Here is a 19,178-nt window from a genome sequence, read left to right on the forward strand (position 1 = left end):
AATCAGCCCCAGCACAAGGCATGCCACATAGTACTCAGAGATAGCTCGATAAGTCACTGAGTGAATGGTCACTTAATAAATATTTATGATATAAACTGAAGCGGACACAGGAGCTTAAGGATACCTGGGGAGCAAGTCTCAAAGAAGACCAGTGGGACAAGCTGCTGCCCCTTTCTTTATTTCATATAGGCCAAACCTCTGCAGGTGGCATTCTTGAGCCTTGGAGCAAGATAGTGCACTGGGACAGACTCAGAGCCAAGGACAAGTGTCAGAACTTTCCCCTCGCAGACTTGGTATAGCCTGCTCTCACCCTTCGGCAAGTCTAATGGAGGACAGGTGCTTCTTTGTCACTAGGAGATTTTACTTTCTTTCATGTCATCATTTTCTTATTCTCATTCCCAAAGAATGCTGGACATCTACAAGTAGTTGAAAACAGCTGAACTGGGCATTGCAGGGGTTGGCAGTTGGTCTGGAGTCTCTGTATAGACACGTGAACACAAGCTGTTATTATTAAGTAGCTTAGGTTTGTTTTTATTTATTTATTTTTATTTTTATTTTTTTGGTATTTTTCTGAAGCTGGAAACGGGGAGAGACAGTCAGACAGACTCCCGCATGCGCCCGACCGGGATCCACCCGGCACGCCCACCAGGGGCGAAGCTCTGCCCACCAGGGGGTGATGCTCTGCCCCTCCAGGGCATCGCTCTGTTGCGACCAGAGCCACTCTAGCGCCTGGGGCAGAGGCCAAGGAGCCATCCCCAACGCCCGGGCCATCTTTGCTCTAGTGGAGCCTCGGCTGCGGGAGGGGAAGAGAGAGACAGAGAGGAAGGAGAGGGGGAAGGGGTGGAGAAGCAGATGGGCACTTCTCTTGTGTGCCCTGGCCGGGAATTGAACCCAGGACTTCTGCATGCCAGGCCGACGCTCTACCACTGAGCCAACCAGCCAGGGCCTAAGGTTTAACTGATCTCACTCGCCACTGGGGAAGACAACAGTCACAGTTAAGTTTCATCAAAGGGGAAAGAAAGTGTGTTGTTTTTTACTTCTATTTTCTTGTGTTTTTATTTTTTAAATATGTAGTTTATCTCATTTTTTCTTATAAAAATAGTACCCCTAGTTGTGAGTTTTCACTCTTTTATATACATTTTTCTCTGTTTATATTATAAACTCTTGGCAAAATCTTTAACTCAATGATATTCTACTCAGTTCCATTTTTAAATTTTGTTGCTTCTAATTCTGAACTATAGATACTTTGACATACAACTTTGTACATAATGCTTTTTCTGTATCAAAGATAATTTTCTTAAGATAGATTCCCAGAAGTAGAATGGCTGGGTCAATGACTATGAACAATTTTAAAGTTTATGCTTAGAAAGCAGAGTTGTTCATTTATAACATAAATTTGCTTTTAGATTAAATTTACTTTTTGAGGTATCTTTTATTGTTTTTCTATTGCATAAACAGTTTATGGTCTTAATAAAAATATTAGACAATATGGACATGTAACAAGAAGGAAATAAAAAGGGATAAGTAATTCCAGTACTCCAAGTTAACCATGTTACATCTACTGCATGGACTTCCACATGTCTCTTTGTGCATATAAACAATGGGATTATACTATGCATACCTGTATATCAAGCTCTATAGGTATCAAAGAAAAAACATCAGAGGTTACTATCAATAATGAGGATTTGTGTTAGGGGTACATAGATACATGGAGGAACCAGGAAGCTGTTCCATCAACAGTGGGGCCATTCCAGATCAAGTGCTTCCAAGACAAGGAGTTGGCCAAGACCTTCTCTTTGTACATCTCATCCTAGTTCATCAAATGCTTTAAGCATTTTTGCTTCCCAAAAGAGATTTGATTGGGTGTGTTTTCTACCTTCCGCAGGGAACACTTCTACATCACCTTTGGACAGAAATCGTTTCAAATTACTCCCAGAGCTGCTATCCTTTTTACACCCAGCCTTCGGCTCTTGCACAGAGACCTCCCATCAGACTGGTTTCACTTGTGAAGCAGGTCACTTGTGAAGCAAAAAACTGACCAGGCCACCTTTTCCTGAAGCACAAGCTCTAAAGAGGACATATATTTTTTAAATGTCACTCATACTGGTATCATTATAACATGGCTTTGTGATCCACTTCATTAAGTTAACACTGAATCTTCACTTTTCAGATTCCACCATATGAATGGGCTGGAAATAATTCAGCCAGTGCCTTGTAACAGGATACCTGCTTGCTTCCAAATTGGGGCTATAGACTTTTTAATAATAAAAGAAAATCTTTGCAGAAAAATTATTTTTTTTAGTTTCTTCCTATCCTTACATGGCTTTGCTCATCCATTTTATTTTGTAAATTTTAAACCTGGTGTGCATTTTAAACCAATTTGAAATTTTTGTTTTTAAATAAAAAAGTTTGGCTTATTCACATTAATTTTAATAACCAAATACAGTGGTACTTTGAGATACGAGCAGATCAACATACTTTTTTTAAGATACGAGCTGTGACTCGGTCTGTATTTTTGTTCGAGATCCGAGTGATATTTCGAGATACGAGTCATGATTTGGGAAGCTGCCACTAGTTGGAGTATTGGCGCATGGGTCCAGTATCAGCAATACACCACTACATCTTGTTCTTTCTCACGTGTTACCCGCAGAATCAAGTCGAATCTCATGTGCTGTACTCATTCTTGCATCATTTTTGCATTTTTTACTTTTTTTATGTGCTATCATGGGGCTGAAGAATGTAAATGTAAAGGACAGTGGTGAGAAGAAGAGAATGATGTCAATAGAAGTAAAGCAAGAAATAATAAAAAAATATGAGTGTGGTGTATGAGTGATTGAACTGGCAAGGCTGTATGACCACAATACATCTATAATTTGTACCATCCTTAAACAAAAGGATGCCATCAAAAGCGCAAATCCAGCAAAAGGAACTACAATTCTGTCCCAATTAAGGACAAATATCCATGAAGAAATGGAGAAACCTCTGCTGGTGTGGGTGAAAGAGAAAGAGCTGGCAGGAGATACAGTGACGGAAACTGTAATATACGAAAAGGCACACATTATTTTACAGCGACTTGAAGAAGAAAGAACCATCAACCTCAAAAGAGGCAGCAGAAGATATGGTTAAGGCATGTCACAGCTGGTTTGAAAATTTCAAGAAGAGATCTGGCATCCACTCAAGTGGTGAGGCATGGTGAGTTGCAAGTGCTAACGTTAAGGCAGCTGAGGAGTACATCATACATTTTGCTGCGTTTATCACAAAGGAAGGCTACGTCCCCCAATAAGTGTTCAACTATGATGAAACAGGATTGTTTTGGGAAAAAATGCCCTAGAGGACTTTCATCACTGCAGAGGAGAAGAAGCTGCCAGGCCATAAACCCATGAAGGACCATCTGACCCTTGCATTGTGTGCAAATGCTAGTGGTGACTATAAAGTAAAGCCACTGCTAATGTATCATTCCGAAATCCTCGAGCCTGAGAGTGATGTAAACAAGCTGGTTGGGAAACATGAGGAGGAACTCTTAACTGAGAAGTTGAAGGAGCTACAGATGATGAAACATACGGGGTTTCTGCAAAAGATAAGTAGTGAGGAGAAGGTAGAGTCAGAGGAATTGATTTCTACAAGTGAAATTAAAGACATGCTGGCAATGTGGGAGAAGCTTTCAAGTTTCACTGAAATGAAACACCCAGGAAAAGTTTCAACTGATTGTGCTTCAACACTTTTTAATGACACTTGTTTGTCACATTTCCGTAACATTTTTTTCCTACGGTATGTAATTATACTTTTATTAAAATAATATTATTGTATATTAAAAATGTTTTTCACTCATTTACATTTATCCATAAACAAATTAAATAATAAAATTTCATTTACTTAAACTAATTGTTTTTGTATTTAACATTTTTTTCTTTTTTTTATCAATTTTAATGGGGTGACATTGATAAATCAGGGTACATATGTTCAGAGAGAACATCTCCAGGTTATTTTGACATTTGATTATGCTGCATTCCCATCACCCAAAGTCTAATTGTCTTGCATCACCTTCTAACTGGTTTTCTTTGTGCCCCTCCCCTCCCTCAACTCCCTCCCCCTCCTCTCCCCCACCCCATACATAAACCACCACTCTCTTGTCTATAACATTTTAAAAGGCAGGCAAAAGCAAACCTCTTTGGATAGATTTTTATTCAAAAGTCCTGCAAGTGAAAGTGCTGAAAGTGCAGCCAAAAAAGCAAAAACAGGTGATGATTAAATAAAAAATATGTAATGTTAAGCTTAGGGTAAGTTTAAAGTTAAGAAAGTACATTTTTTACAATTATGTTTTTGTGGTTTTATTTTAAGTAAAGAAAAATGCAGTTTTGGTTCTGTTTAAAGTAAAGAAAATGCAGTTTTAGTTTACATTTAGTGTTGAGAAAGTGCAGTTTTAGTTTACATGTCTACAGTGCCTGCATCCCTTCCTCCCTCCCTCCTCCTCTGCCATTCACCTCCATTAGTCGCACTTGTCTATCTCCAAGGTAAGAATACAGTACTAAATAACACTTTTTTCTTTTATTTCATATACTTTTTAAGCATTGGTAAAGTATACATGTGTGTTTTTTAATTAAAAACATGTCTTTCATAATTTAGGATGGTTTGGGGATGTTTCACAGGGCTGGAACGGATTAAATCTATTTCAGTTATTTTAAATGGGAGAAATTTGTTTGATATACAAGTTGATTAACTTATGAGCTTTGTTACAGAATGAATTAAACTCGTATCTTAAGGTACCACTGTATGTAATGTCTATTTTCTTTTTTAAAATAAATGAATTAATTAAACCAAAAAGACAAAACAGAAACACCCACTTCTACCACCCCCATTTTCTCCTTGTTTTGTTGTTTTCTGTGCATCCTTTTTTGCTTTTCTTTTTTTAGTCTCATTTGTTGTATCACTTAAGTTTTATCTGAAAAAAATGCATTCTCTGATTTGAAGACACATTCTACTTTTCGGCTAGTTAACTTTAAAGTAAAATTTAAAAGAATTATGTGTCTAAGAGATGATAGATAACATTTTCTAATGCTTTTCATAGAAAAACATAAAAACAGATGAATAGATCAATGGAACAGAATAGAGAGCCCAGAAATAAAGCCATGCCTATGTGGTCAGTTAATATTTGACAAAGGAAGCAAGAATCTACAATGAGGTAAAGACAGTCTATTCAATAAATGGTGCTGGGAAAACTGAACAGATACATGCAAAAGTGAAACTAGACCACCTTCTTACACTGTACAAAAAATAAACTCAGAATGGATTAAAAACTTAAATATAAGACCTGAAACCATAAAAATTCTAGATGAACACATAGGCAGTAAAATTTTGAACATTTCTTGTGGCAATGTCTTTTCTAATATATCCTCTCCAGCAAGGGAAACAAAAAATAAACAAATAATACAACATCAAACAAAAAACTTTTTTGACAGCAAAGGAAAGCATCAATAAAATGAAAACACAACCTCCAGAAAGGAGAACATATTTCTCAATTATACATCTGATAAGGGGTAAATAACCAAAATTTATTTATTTTTTATTTTAACCAAAATTTAATATCAAAATTTGTAAGACTCAACACCAAAAAAACAATTAAACCTATTCATCTTTTAATGAAAAATACTGAATTTTTGTCTTGTTTCTGAGGACCCCCTCCACCTCGAAATTTAACAAGCACTTGTTTGTATTTTCCTGATATTTTCAATTTACATGGCTATTAATTCTTGAAAGCTATTTTTGCATTTAATATAAAACAGAAGTCCTTCATTAGTTTCTCTCGGATAGCTAGCCAGGTGTTCCAGTGCTATATTGAACAATTCATCACTTTCTACTTGGCCTGCAGTGCTACTTTTATCACGTATGTCTCCATATGAAATTCTTTATTTCTGCACTTTAGATTTTAATGATATCTAAAGACATCTAGATTTCAATGATATATTTTTCTAACCATCTTCCCTATTAAACTCTTTTGACTATAGTCACTTTTAATCCAGTGTAATAAGTTTTCTCTTAAAGTATAGTTCGTCTTTTACAAAAGCTAATTTTTAATATATAGAGTATATTATCATGATTCACTTAAATTATATTCTCCTGCTTGGCCTGTGGTGGCGCAGTGGATAGAGCAACGCCCTAGAATACTGAGATCACTGGTTTGAAACTCTGGGCTTTGCTTGGTCAAGCCACATAACACAGCAATAAATGAACAACTAAAGTGAAGCAACTATGAGTCGATACTTCTTGTTCCTCCCCCCTTCTGTCTCTGTAAAATCAGTCAAAAAATTTGTTTTAAATCCTTTAAAAAATTTTTTATTCAACATTTTATAAGTCATTATTCATCATTGTTTTCTATATTATCTCCCTCCATATTGATTTAATTGCCATTTGGCTGAAGTCATTCCTCAAGTCTTTAATGAGAGTTCTTTGGTGATATACTTTGTGAAGTGCTACATACCTAAAAATGTCTTTTGTTGCCCCCCAGGTGAAGAATATCTTCAATGGTTACAGAAATTTGAAAATTTACAAGTATGTGCACATTGTTCAACTGCCTTTGCAGTTTCGGGGTTTATGAAAGAGAAATCTGATATTTCTCTGATTTTTTTTTTTGTAATATAAGTCAAGTCATTTTCTTTTCCTGTGTACAAAGAGGGCCAAACCTGGCCAGCTGCTTCTTTTTGTAAATAAAGTTTTATTGGGACATAGCCATGGCTATTCATGTACACAGTGCCTATAACTGCTTTCACCTGTGACAAAAAAAGAGTTGTTGGAATAGGGGCCATATAGAGCTTAAAACCTAAGATCTTTATTACCTGGTCTTTTACAGAAAAAAAAAATTGTCTGATCCCCTCCCTAATCTAACTCACAAGAACAACTCTCATAGGAATGGACCTGACAGAAGAACAGTGGGAAGACTTTTTGGAGCCTGGGAATCTTTGGGCTGTGCTTCTAAGATTCACCATGAACGTGCCCTTTCACAGGACCAACTTTACAAACCCCACTGCAAAAGAATGGAGATGCCAAATGTCTGATACCCAGATCAGTCTGTACCACCTCTGGTTCCGAACAGCCTGCCAGCACCAACTTCAACCTCTCTGAATGACGTAGAAGCCACAGAGAGGGTAGAATAGAGGATGCCCTTTGGGAATGACTTTGTAAATTCTGGAGAGCAGCACTTCCTTTGCCTCAGCACAATCTCCCTGGTGGAAGAGGTGTAATTTATACGCAGTCTAATTTCATTTCTCAATTCGAGCAGACTGCACTTTGGTGCTAGAAAGAAACCCTTGGAAGAGCTCCATTATCTTAGCCGACAATTCCATAGCTTTAAGTTGCCTTACCTCTGAGCTTTGGCATTGCACAGATACATGACAGCTTTATATTCTTTGTGTCTTTAGGTGCTACTTTAAATCGGCAACTGGGTGACAGCAACTTAGGCAGACAAGGTAGCTCATCTAATTCTACTTACACCAAATTACACTTGGTACAAGGGACAGAACATTTTAAATCATAGAATCCAAAAAATACAACTTCTTTTAGAGCTCCTAATTGGAAAAGGTAACATATTCAGTAACACCCTGGGAATCGGGAAGAGCTAATTCATCTCACCAGACAAAATAATTATTATCAGACCAACATGCTTAGCTCACTCCGCATAGGGCCAGACTCATAGAAAAGAACTGGGCTTTATAAAATACTGCATTTAACCTAAATTTGCTTTCTGTTCCATCTACACAAATTTAACTTGCATAAACGACTGAGCAAACAACATGAATTTCAAGACCATTATCTAGTTCACTGTTTTCATATGTGTCTAGAAATAGTCCAACAATCTTAGCAAGAGAAGAAATCAAGCCCATCTGTTTCGGAGACCCAGAAAAGCTTGCCTTTGTCATCACCAAGTGTTCCAAATAAAACTCTGAAAAAGGGGGTTCACTTGGGTCAAGTCAAGCTCTCTCCAATCCTTATTTATTTCATTTAACAAATACTGGCACAGCACTTAGTTAGATGCCAAGTATTGTTCTGAGCCCTTGGAAAAAATTAAAATATTTCATCTTCACAATAGCCCTTTAAGATACTACTGTTCTTTTGTTGGCTTGTTTCTTGTTTATTTTTTAAACTTAATTTAGAAAATTAAATTTAATGGGATGACATTGATCAATAAGAGTACATAAGCTTCAGGTAAACATTTCTATAGCATTTGAACTGCAGATTGTTTTGTGTGCCCATCACCCAAAGTCAAATCATTTGCTATCACCATATACAGTGTGTCCATAAAGTCATGGTGCACTTTTGACCGATCACAGGAAAGCAACAAAAAATGATAGAAATGTGAAATCTGCACCAAATAAAAGAAAAACTCTCCCAGTTTCTGTAGGATGATGTGGCAGCATGTGTGCATGCACAGATGATGATGTAACACTGTGTATACAGTGGAGCAGCCCACGGCCATGCCAGTTGAGATGTGGACAGTACAGAGGAAAGTTCAGTGTGTTCTGTAGCTCACTAAATTCGAATCCGTGACCAAAGTGCAACATGAATATCGGCGCGTTTATAACAAAGCGCCACCACATAGGAATAACATTACTCGGTGGGATAAGCAGTTGAAGGAAACCGGCAGTTTGGTGGAGAAACCCCATTCTGGTAGGCCATCAGTCAGTGACGAGTCTGTAGAGGCTATACAGGACAGCTACCTAAGGAGCCCAAAAAAATCTGTGCATGAGCCCACATAGAACTGCACTGAATAGGTATGAAACTGGGAGAGTTTTCTTTTTATTTGGTGCAGATTTCACCTTTCTATCATCTTTTGTTGCTTTCCTGTGACCGGTCAAAAGTGCACCATGACTTTACGGACACACTGTATTTGCCCTTCTTTACTTCCTTTCTTCCTCAATCCCTTCTCCCTGCTGACTAGTTCACTTTTATCTGTGTCCATGGTGAGGACACTACTATTCTTAAAATCCATTTTACAGGCAAGAAAACAGAGACACATTAAACAGAGAGATTAATTCATTCTTCCAAGAACATGGACATAGAAAAGGTCAAGATTGGGATTTATACTCAGGCAGCTGAGATCCATAGCCCCTGCCACTAACCATTAAGCTATGCTACCTTACACCACCTCTGTCAGCATCCCTTACCACTGAAGGGAAGTACCTAAGTCACCGGCGTTCTGTGAAGTGTCCTTGGCTCACCCTGAGCCATGATTAGCAGTGTTCTCCCAGAGAAATCCTACAGCAGTTAGCTGTTCCTCCAGCTGAGGATTCTTGTCACATTTCAGATGCATGCTGTAAATATCACTCTCTACAATTTCTGGGAAGATGCAAACCCAGCACTGAGCTCATTAAATACATATACACGGACTTATACATCAGTCCTTATTGTTCTTGGTGTTACTTAGACCCTGTGTATATTATATTGACTAAAAATCAAAGTGTCCTTTTCAGAGGTGTTTTACATTTCATTTTTCTAGTCACCTTGCTGGTATAGTGTTATAGACATTTCCTAGAGAAGTAAAGAAATCTCAGGTCAAGGTGTTTTGATGGCTGTGGGACTTCTAATTTCAAGGGCACTTGTCATTTTCAGGTGGCCATTTGCAGTTCTGGTTGTCTATTGATAAACCAACTTTTCCAATTTATGAAACCATTTTCCTCTTTGGCGTGAACTGGAATGGCACGTACTCCAAGGCTGATGTGTGAAAGAAAGTCACTCAGCTGGAGGGAGATTTGCTCCTCAGCCAGCTTTCCACTCAATGTAGTTTTGTAGTCTCATTTTTCAACATATGATGTCGTCTAACTCCTGCAACCACCTGTGATATAATTATTGTCAAGACCACTTCAAAGATGAGAAAACTAAGAACACTAATTGTGAAGCTGCTATTTGCAAATATGACTTTGAGAATTGTGAAGGTTTCAGAATATAATCTTGGAGAATCTCAGGATATAATCTTTGTTCTATTACAGTTTACAATTTATAGATTGATTCTACCATAGATCATGAATTTTCAAACACACTTACAGCAGTGGAACTTTCTATAAAATGAAATGTTACATGGAAACCCAAAACATAAAGCAGAGAGACTGAACTCTTCAAGTTGACCTCTGACTTTTCAGAATGCCATCTGAAAGCCACTGCTATAGGTCAAGAACAGCTATTAGTTTTCTGTGCTGTTGGTTAGGCAGGGTTCAGGCAAGAGCTAGGAGTGGGCAGGCACTCCATTTCAAATGGCTTCATGAGTATATATCATTTATTTTCATTGCAAACTTTCATAGGCAAAGATGCCAAGAACAAAATTTGTTGAATTTGCTTAAAATTCAACTTAGATTGTCATTTAGGCATTAATTCTATTTTTATTCAAATCAGATGTTCTTTATAACACAGACATAAATTCATGCTCTAATTTCATTGGGAGTAAATTCTGAAAGAATTAATAATAATCCAAGGGCTCTCTACTCGAGAACACCATACATTTATAGCTCCTCTGTTCCAAATGCTTCCTAAAGACTGATGAACAGCAAAACGGGGACAGCAGCAGAGCTGAAACTCCTCTATTGCTGGTACATAGAAGATGCACAGAAAGATTTGTTGGGTTGAACTGAACTAAACCAAATTCCAGTGAGTTGAACTGAACTGTTAGTAATGAAGGAAGATGGAGCAGGGATTCTATTTCTGGAACATCATGGAAGAAATAAGGATCATTTCTCCAAGGTTGGAAGAACAGATGTATCAACAACTTCAATATAGCTAGTCTACCCAGCTGCAATGAATCATGCCTGCTGAGGAAATGTCCTCTTTCTAATTTTTGATGTAACAATGAAACTTAGGGAAAAAAATATAGACTCAGAAACCTTTGTCACTTGATGGTTTATTATTTATTTATTTATTAATAAGTCCTTGACATCTGGCAGCAATTGCATCAAAACATTTATTACTCTAAATTATTTCATTCTCCTCAAAACAAATAGAGCCAACATTTTTCTTCTAAAAATGAAAAGATATCCAAAATACGTTTTAAATATGTATCCAAAAATCCTTACTTTTTTATCAGAATATTCCAGTCTTTTCTCGTCTGCCCTTCAGTCCCTATGGACACATTTCCTTTAACATGTCACTTTTCCAGGTGACAACCGCCCTAAAGAGGCCAGTTTCCCACAGCAATATGTCAGGAGCGATAAGCGTTTCGTGGTTACACACAGCTAAACGCGGGCCTTCAAACCCTGGGCTTTCCAGTCTATTACATGCTTACAAACCTTTGTTTTGCTGTCACTCGAGGGGGGAAAGTGTACAAATCAATTGGGCCAGGATTTTTTTTTTTTTTGTCTTTGAATTAACTAGGGAAACTTTTTTCTTCTTTCTTCCTTTTACTTACACAACTCGTAGCCTGTCTTAATTTCTCTAATGGTACCAGACAACTGTATTGCGTGGTCCCTCAAGTTGCAGGCGGCGCACTGCTTTGGTCTCAAGTCAATCACGGTGCTACAAATGAGAACAAACTATGGAGCTCCCGCTAAAACAGCAAAGCAGATTGTCCCTACTTTTAATAATGCCGCTTTGCACACGGAGCACATAATGGCCTTTAAATTAAGAAATTAGTTACATTTCCTTGATAGCTCACAGTCTTATTAGCACAACTGGCATACTTACTGGTCCTCCTTCTAATTATTCATAAAAAAAAAATCATCTCACATGAGGTGTCTCATTTTTCACTAATTTTTCAATTTCTTTAAAAAATATTATGATTATTATTAAATGGCTTATGCCCAGCTATTTATGTAAAAGAAAGAAAAAGGAAAGGAGAAGAAAGAGCTTTGCTATCGGACAGAAACTGGTAATTATGCTCTGCTAAGCACATCACAGATGTCCAGCTGGCACAATTAAAGAAATAGCTGATCAGTTCCAGTTATTGATTCTGCTAACATGTTTGTTCACGGTTGCTTCTTGTCTAATTAGTTTTTTCTGCTTTCTCAGTCTAAACGCATACCTTTCCAGACGGGGCTATTTTCAGACATTAGTGAGCAAGGTTTTCTTTGGTTGCCTTTTAGATTTTTTCTTTTCTTTTTTTCATTTTTCTTTCTTTCTTTCTTTCTTTTCCTTTTCTTCTTTCTTTCTCTCTCTCTTTCTTTCTTTCTTTCTTTCTTTCTTTCTTTCTTTCTTTCTTTCTTTCTTTGCAATAGTTTTTCTATTTATTTAGCTAGGAGATAGCCTAAAAGCTAGTCTTTCCTCAGAATTCCTTACTGAATTTCAAATCTGGATTTTATAGGCTTTTCTTTTTAAATGAGTAGCTCTGTTGCATTGGTAGAGCCACATTAGAGGTTGTTGTCATGGGGGGAGGGGGTATGTGATTAGGACAGTCTCCACAAACTGGGACAAACCAAAAACGCCTAAGAGATGCTTCAGGTCCTACTTGGTGAGGCTTGACAGCAGCACTCCCTCTCTCTTCTGCCAAAAAGGAACTTCCATTTCCCAAATGTAGATTGTCCAAGAAGTGAAAATGTTTGTGATATTAACAAAATGGGGCAAAACACAGCTCCAATTTCCAGGGACAAATATTTATGGTCTTGGTCCTAGAAAACTGTCCAAATGCTGCATCGAGGGACAAAGGCATATTGTATAGAATCTTTGCCTTTGTCAAAGTTTGTGGAATAAAGCTTTAAAATACAGCAACAGATGCTCATGTGAATGGAGGCCGGGTCTGTGGCCCATCAGAGCAGTTGACCAATAAATCCCACCCTGCTTCTGTGGCTATGCTCAATTGCAATGGCAGCTGTCACAAAGCTCAGGGACGCCGGGATACTGTCAAGATTTTAATCACTCCCACCCGGGCAAACAATAAATGTTGCTCTTTTTTCTTTTTTTTTTTTAATATGGTAAAATTTTTTTCTAATGCAAAATTTAGAAGCAGAGGAGGTTGTTTACCTAAGTATTAAACAGAAGGAACCTGTGAGTATTTTGATAGGAATTTCTATTCTCTCGGTGAAGGAGGATGGGACCAATCCATTTTGATCCGGTGTTTTCACTGTTAATTGCTGATTAGGTAGTCCTGTTGCTATAAACCTTTCAAACCATGGAGAATGAGCCAATTTTCTTCCTTCAACAAAAAGAGCATCTTGCAGATTATAATATTCCATTAACTTTACGGTTTTATTTTAGCACCATATCGAGGCATTGGGACACTTTGATTCAAATGATAGAAAATTAATTTTCACTTTTTTTTATTACATTTGCAATGGAAAACTAGTGATGACATAACTGCTATGGCATAAAAATGACACAAGAAACTATGAATTTTATTTCCTTCAGAGACAAGAAAATGGGCAATTAAAAGCTTTAACATTGTAGCCATCCTAAATGTCCACAGAAGACTAGAATTTGGGGGAAAAAAGAAGAAAAACGTAAAAAGTTTTAACCTTTTACAATTCTGCTTACATTCATTAGATTTGGGTTAAAATAATATAAAATAGGAATGAGAATAATTTATATCAACTCAACATCAAACAGTTGCAAGTAAAAGGAATCTTCAACAGAGAAAGATTTTAAAGATAGATATATAATGCAAGGATTGGCCAGGTATGGCTCAGGGGCCAAATCAGGCCCACTGACTGTTTTATAATAAAGTTTTATTGGCACACAGTCATATTCATTCATTTACATACTGTCTGTGTTTGCTTTTGTTTGCCACAATAGTAGACCCTGAGTAGCTGCAACAGAGAAGTTATGGCCTGTGGAACCTAAAATATTTACAATTGGCTCTTAACAGAAAATGTTTGGCATCCTCTGCTAGAATGCATAAAATATTTAGATACAAAATATTTAGATATTTTCTCCCTTAACAGCAACAAAATAGAAATAAGATGGTAGGTCTCTCTCTCTCTCTCTCTCTCTCTTTCCACACAAAAACATCCAAATGTGAGGACAGTAATACTGGGTTAAGACACCAGGTCATTTCCAAAAGGGAATCCCAAAGGGAACCCCAGTGAGAATCAAACTCTAGAGAAAACCTGAGACTTTGGAGCATTTCTAAAGAAATAAATGGCTTGATATAGTTCACTTGTTTAAATACTCAGAAAGCACCAGACAGGAGATCTTGTCTCCATGCTTTTTATTTCACTTATTACCAATTGGTAATGTTTTATCTTCTGCCCTTTTGACTAAATTCACTCATTTCTCTGCAACATCTTCTATAGTTTTTGTCACTACCTAGTTTACCTCCTGTGTCCTTGTTTAACTCTGTCACCTCCACTGTGTCACATAGTCCATGTCCCACTACTCTGTCCTTCAAGATTAGTTTAAACAGGGTGGGGCAAAAATAGGTCTACAGTTGTGCGTGTGCAAAACACAGAGTTTATTCTTCTATTATTTATTAATCCTTGTATTGTTTTTCGTATGAACAACTGTAAAACTACTTTTGTCCCACCTGATATTTAAGGTCACCAATCCCTATAATTATAAGTCTCTGCTCAGCCCCCTCCCTTTATTACCCCCATTCCCACCTCAGGTATTCAGTCATTTCAGACTCTCCTCTTCCTTTTTTCCTTCAAAAATATATTCAGAACAGCAGTTTTTGAGTCCTTTCACTCAGGAATAATACCTATTAAGACTAAGGCCACACTCCCTCCCTTCAAAAGCATTGCTTTTATTCCAGGAGCTAATTAAATGCATCTATTGACACTCCATTCCCCCACCCTGGGGATTCTGTTTGCCAGAGTTGGGGCAGGCAGTCATTGAAAACCAGGCTTTCTAATGCTTCTCCAGCTATCGAACCAAGCCACTGCCTACATCTGAGACTTTCTGACAACCATATACTTTCTCTGTGACTCCTGTTCCCATTTTCCTTTATTAGGTGGCACCAGGGGCCAAATTCTCCAATAAACTGTGCATTCTTTGAGAGCAAAGACCTTCTTTATATTCAACACTTTATCTCAGTTCTTGGCAGGCACATCACTGAGTATGAACGACAGGTTCATTACATATTTAAATGCATGAGCATCTCCTATTGCTCAAAGGGCCCGAATGGCTGGCCTCTTAACTCAGAGTAAAAGCCAAGCCAAAGTGCCCAAAAGTCCCAGCATGCTGTGGCTCCCATTTCCTGTGTGATGGTCACCCCTGCTCACTGTGCTCTGGGCACACTGGGCATCTCTCTGTCTCCGTGCTGCCACTTCTGTTTCTTTGGTCCAGTTTAACCCATAGCATACCATCCTCATTTTCTTCAAGTCTCTTCTCAAATGTCACTCTTTCCCATAACCTTCCATCCTCTTAAGCTTGCCTTATTTTTCTCATAGCATTTGTCACCGTCTAAGATACTTTATAACATTACCTATTTCTCTTGCTTTGTGTCTCTTCCAGTAAACATGAACTTTACAAAAGGAGGTCATTTGGTTGTTTACCTCATGGTTGTCTTCCTAGGATGTGGAATAGTACCTGGTATACATCAGGCATTCCATCTCCCCTGAATTAATTAATTCCAAAGTAAGTGAACAAGAAATGACTTCTGACTCCTCCTGTCTCCCTCTCTCTTTGACTCGATATTGTAAATAGGTACAACGGCTAACTTAGAAAAATATGCTTCTTTTCCTGCCCCACTCTTGTACTATGGCTCCTATCCCATGGGCCTCTTTATACCTTCTCTCTGAAGTCTTGTCAGATCAAAGAGACATTCTTTCCCCACCTCTACCCCATATGCATTGTGAGCCTTGTTCAATGGACTACTTCAAAGTCATGCAGCATTGCTGCTCCACTATTAAAAATTCACAGACTTTATACCCCGAATGGTCCTCTTGGCTCATCCCACCAGGTCCCAGATGACACAGATCTCGCAGACAGCAAACCTAATATACGTAGGGTCTGAAAAGGCCACTGTGTTCTGTGCTTACAGAGAGAAACTCTACAGAATGATCATTGTTAGGTAGCCATATGACAGCTCCCTCCCCCAACATATGGGCTGGCATTTAGGATGATTGTCCCCACACTTAGTTCCTAAATTGCCAAAGGGCAAAAGAGAATTTTTTTAGGACCAGGTAAAACTTCATTTCAGCTAGCATGTGCTTTTCTCCCATGAAACACTCAACACAGACACACTGATGGACAATAGAAATGGGGACACAAAAGAGAAATTAGGCAATGGCTTACTTATTTGTTTAAAATTATGTCATCACCATAAGTAGGTAATGGCTCTAGTGGGACCTTATGTATAGAAGGAGCTGTTTTGACAGCGCATGCATTCAGTATGCAGAGAGATGCCAAGTGCAAAGAATGTATGCATGTAGAGAGAACTCAAATATTTTATACCTCAGTGACTTCATGCTCTTTTCTTGTAACATCCAGTATGCAAAAATTATTCACAGAAAAGCTTATTTATTCATTTGTGTGATTTTTAATTTTTATACCAAATTAAAGTATGTGCTTTTCCAGAATTAAATATAAGATGTACAATTTCCAGAAGGAGCTTCGTGTCTCGTAATTTTTAAATAAATTTAAATTTAATTAAACTAATTCAGCTCTTATTTGTAACATCATTTATGTCTTTTTCAATTGGAAAAAAAATAACCACATTACCATGGTTCCTGGTGTGTGTGTGTGTGTGTGGTGTGTGTGTGTGTGTATAGTACAAGACGAAAAAAAGTAAAAATGATTTAAAAATTATGTGAGTTCCCCAGGGTGAGCATGGGAACTCACATTCAGCTACGCCTGGGGTAACAACTCCAGCTGCATTGCTATAGAAACTCTCAGCATTCCCCACTTTTGTATCAGCTCTTCCTTCCTCCAGCTACTGTAGACCTTCCAGTTCTCTTTCCTTCCCAGCCGTGACATCTCCTCCACTGGTCTAAAAATTCTTCTTATTAGCTAGTCAGAGATGGTAGGAGAGGTGAGACAGAATGGCAGAGGCAAAGGAGCCTCACAGTTCTGCCTGTTTCTACCATCATGGTCATGAACCATTCTCTCCATCGTGGGCCTCTCTGTCCACTAAGCGCCTCCTCATCCTAGCCCTTGATCTGTTGTTATTTTCCTTACATCTATCCCAGGGCCTCAGAGTGCCCATGTGACACAACTCATTCCAGAGTTCTTACCTTGGTTTCTATACTCAGAGCCTTCGAAGTTTTTATCCCAAGGCCCAGATCCTCTTTGTCTGTCTATAGGAAACCCCACTAATAGCTTCAAGCCTACAACTAGCACAGAAAGGTTAAGTGGTGTGAGAAGAAATCAGCTTTCAGTTCTAGGCTGGCAGTTAAGAGAAGGGGTGTTCCTGGTATTCACGTTGGCTCTGACAAGGTGCTTGGATTCTTCAGTACCATACAATCCAAAATCGAGAATGGCGGAAAGTTGGGTTAATCCCTACAAACACTCACATATCAAGTTCACAAAGGAAGGGAGAAACCTTGCAACTGTTGGAAACTTTTCCCCAAAATTTTATTGTGATATAATTGATATATAACATTGTGTAAGTTTAAGGTGTACATGTGATGGTTTGATACACGTATCTATTGTGAAATTATCAGCCAAGTAGAGTTAGTTAACACCTCTATTACCTCACGTAAGTACCCTTCGTGTGTGTGTGTGTGTGTGTGTGTGTGTGTGTGTGTGCCCGTTAAGAACATTTAAGGTTTACTCTCTTAGCACATTCAAGTATAATAAAGTATTGTTAACTATAATCACCATGCTACACATTGGATCCCCAGAACTTATTATCATATAGCTGGAAGTTTGAATGCTTTGAGCAACATTCTCTTCATCACCCAGCTTTGGCAACCACCATCCTACATTATTTCTGACTTTGGCTTTTTTAGATTCCACATATGATCATACAGATTTTGTCTTTTTCTTTCGTTGCAAATGCCAGGGTTTTTTTATGAATGAACGAAATTTATTTGTTTGTTTGTTTGTTTGTTTATTTATTTATTTTTGCGAGAGAGGCAGAGACAGAGAGAGAAACCTTAGTTGTTTATTGATTTTTTTCTCGTATGTGCCTTGACTGGTGGTCTCCAGCCAAGCCAGCGACCTTGGGCTCAAGCCAGCAACCTTTGGCCTCAAGCCAGTGACCATGGGGTTATATTTTTGATCCCACGCTCAAGCCAGCGACCCCTCACTCAAGCTGAAGAGTCCATGCTCAACCTGGTGGCCTCGGGGTTTTGAACCTGGGTCTTCTGTGTCTCATTCTGACACTCTATCTAATGCTCCACTGCCTGGTCAGGCTGATGAATGAAATTTTTAATGTAAGTGTTTACTACCATAAACTTCTCCCTTAGAGCTGCTCTTGATGCACCTTGTAGGTTTTTTACATTGCATTTCTATCTTTGTTTTTTTCAAGTTATGTTTTTATTTCCCTTTTGATTTCTTCTTTGACCCATTTGGTTGGTTGAGAGTATATTGTTCAATTTTCACATATTGTAAAATTTCCAGTTTCCTTCTTGTTATTGATATATAATTTCATGTCATTGTGGTCAGAAAAGATAGCTGGTATGATTTCAGTCTTCTTTAATTTGCTATCACTTATTTTGTGACCAATCATAGGACTTAGCCTGAAGAATGTCTGTGTGCACTTGAGAAGACTGTGTGTCTGGCTGTGCTTGGATAAAATTCTGTGTATATCTGTTAGCTCCATTTGCTTTAAAGTTTGGTTTCTCTCTGTTTTCTTATTATATAAATTTTTTGCCTGGATAATTGCGAAATTGGGGTATTCAAGTCTGGTTATTATTGTATTGCGTAATTTTCCCGTCAGATCTGTATTTGCATAATGTATTTGACCTGCTCCCATGTTGGGTGCATATATATAATATTTACAATTTTATGTCCTCTTGAGGAGTTGACCCTTTTGTCATTATATAACGGTCTTCTTTGTCTCTTGTTACAGTTTTCGAGTTAAAGTCTATTTTACCTGTTTAAGTACAGCTATCCTTCTTTCTCGTAGTTTCACTTGCATGTAATATCTTTTTCTATCTTTTCACTTGGAGATGTGAGCCTCTGAAGCTAGAGTGAGTGTCCTGTAGGACTTTAGTCAGGTCGTCTTCTTTTTTTTTTTTTTCCATTCAGCTACTCTATGTCTTTTGATCGGAAAGCTTAATCGATTGATATTTAGAGTAATTACTGATAGGTAAGGGCTTACTAACGTTACCTTACATTGTTTTCTGGCTCGTGTTTCTCTCTTCCTATCTTGCTGCCTTTCTTTGTGA

This window comes from Saccopteryx bilineata, chromosome 5, assembly GCF_036850765.1.
Source record: "Saccopteryx bilineata isolate mSacBil1 chromosome 5, mSacBil1_pri_phased_curated, whole genome shotgun sequence".
NCBI lineage: Eukaryota > Metazoa > Chordata > Mammalia > Chiroptera > Emballonuridae > Saccopteryx > Saccopteryx bilineata.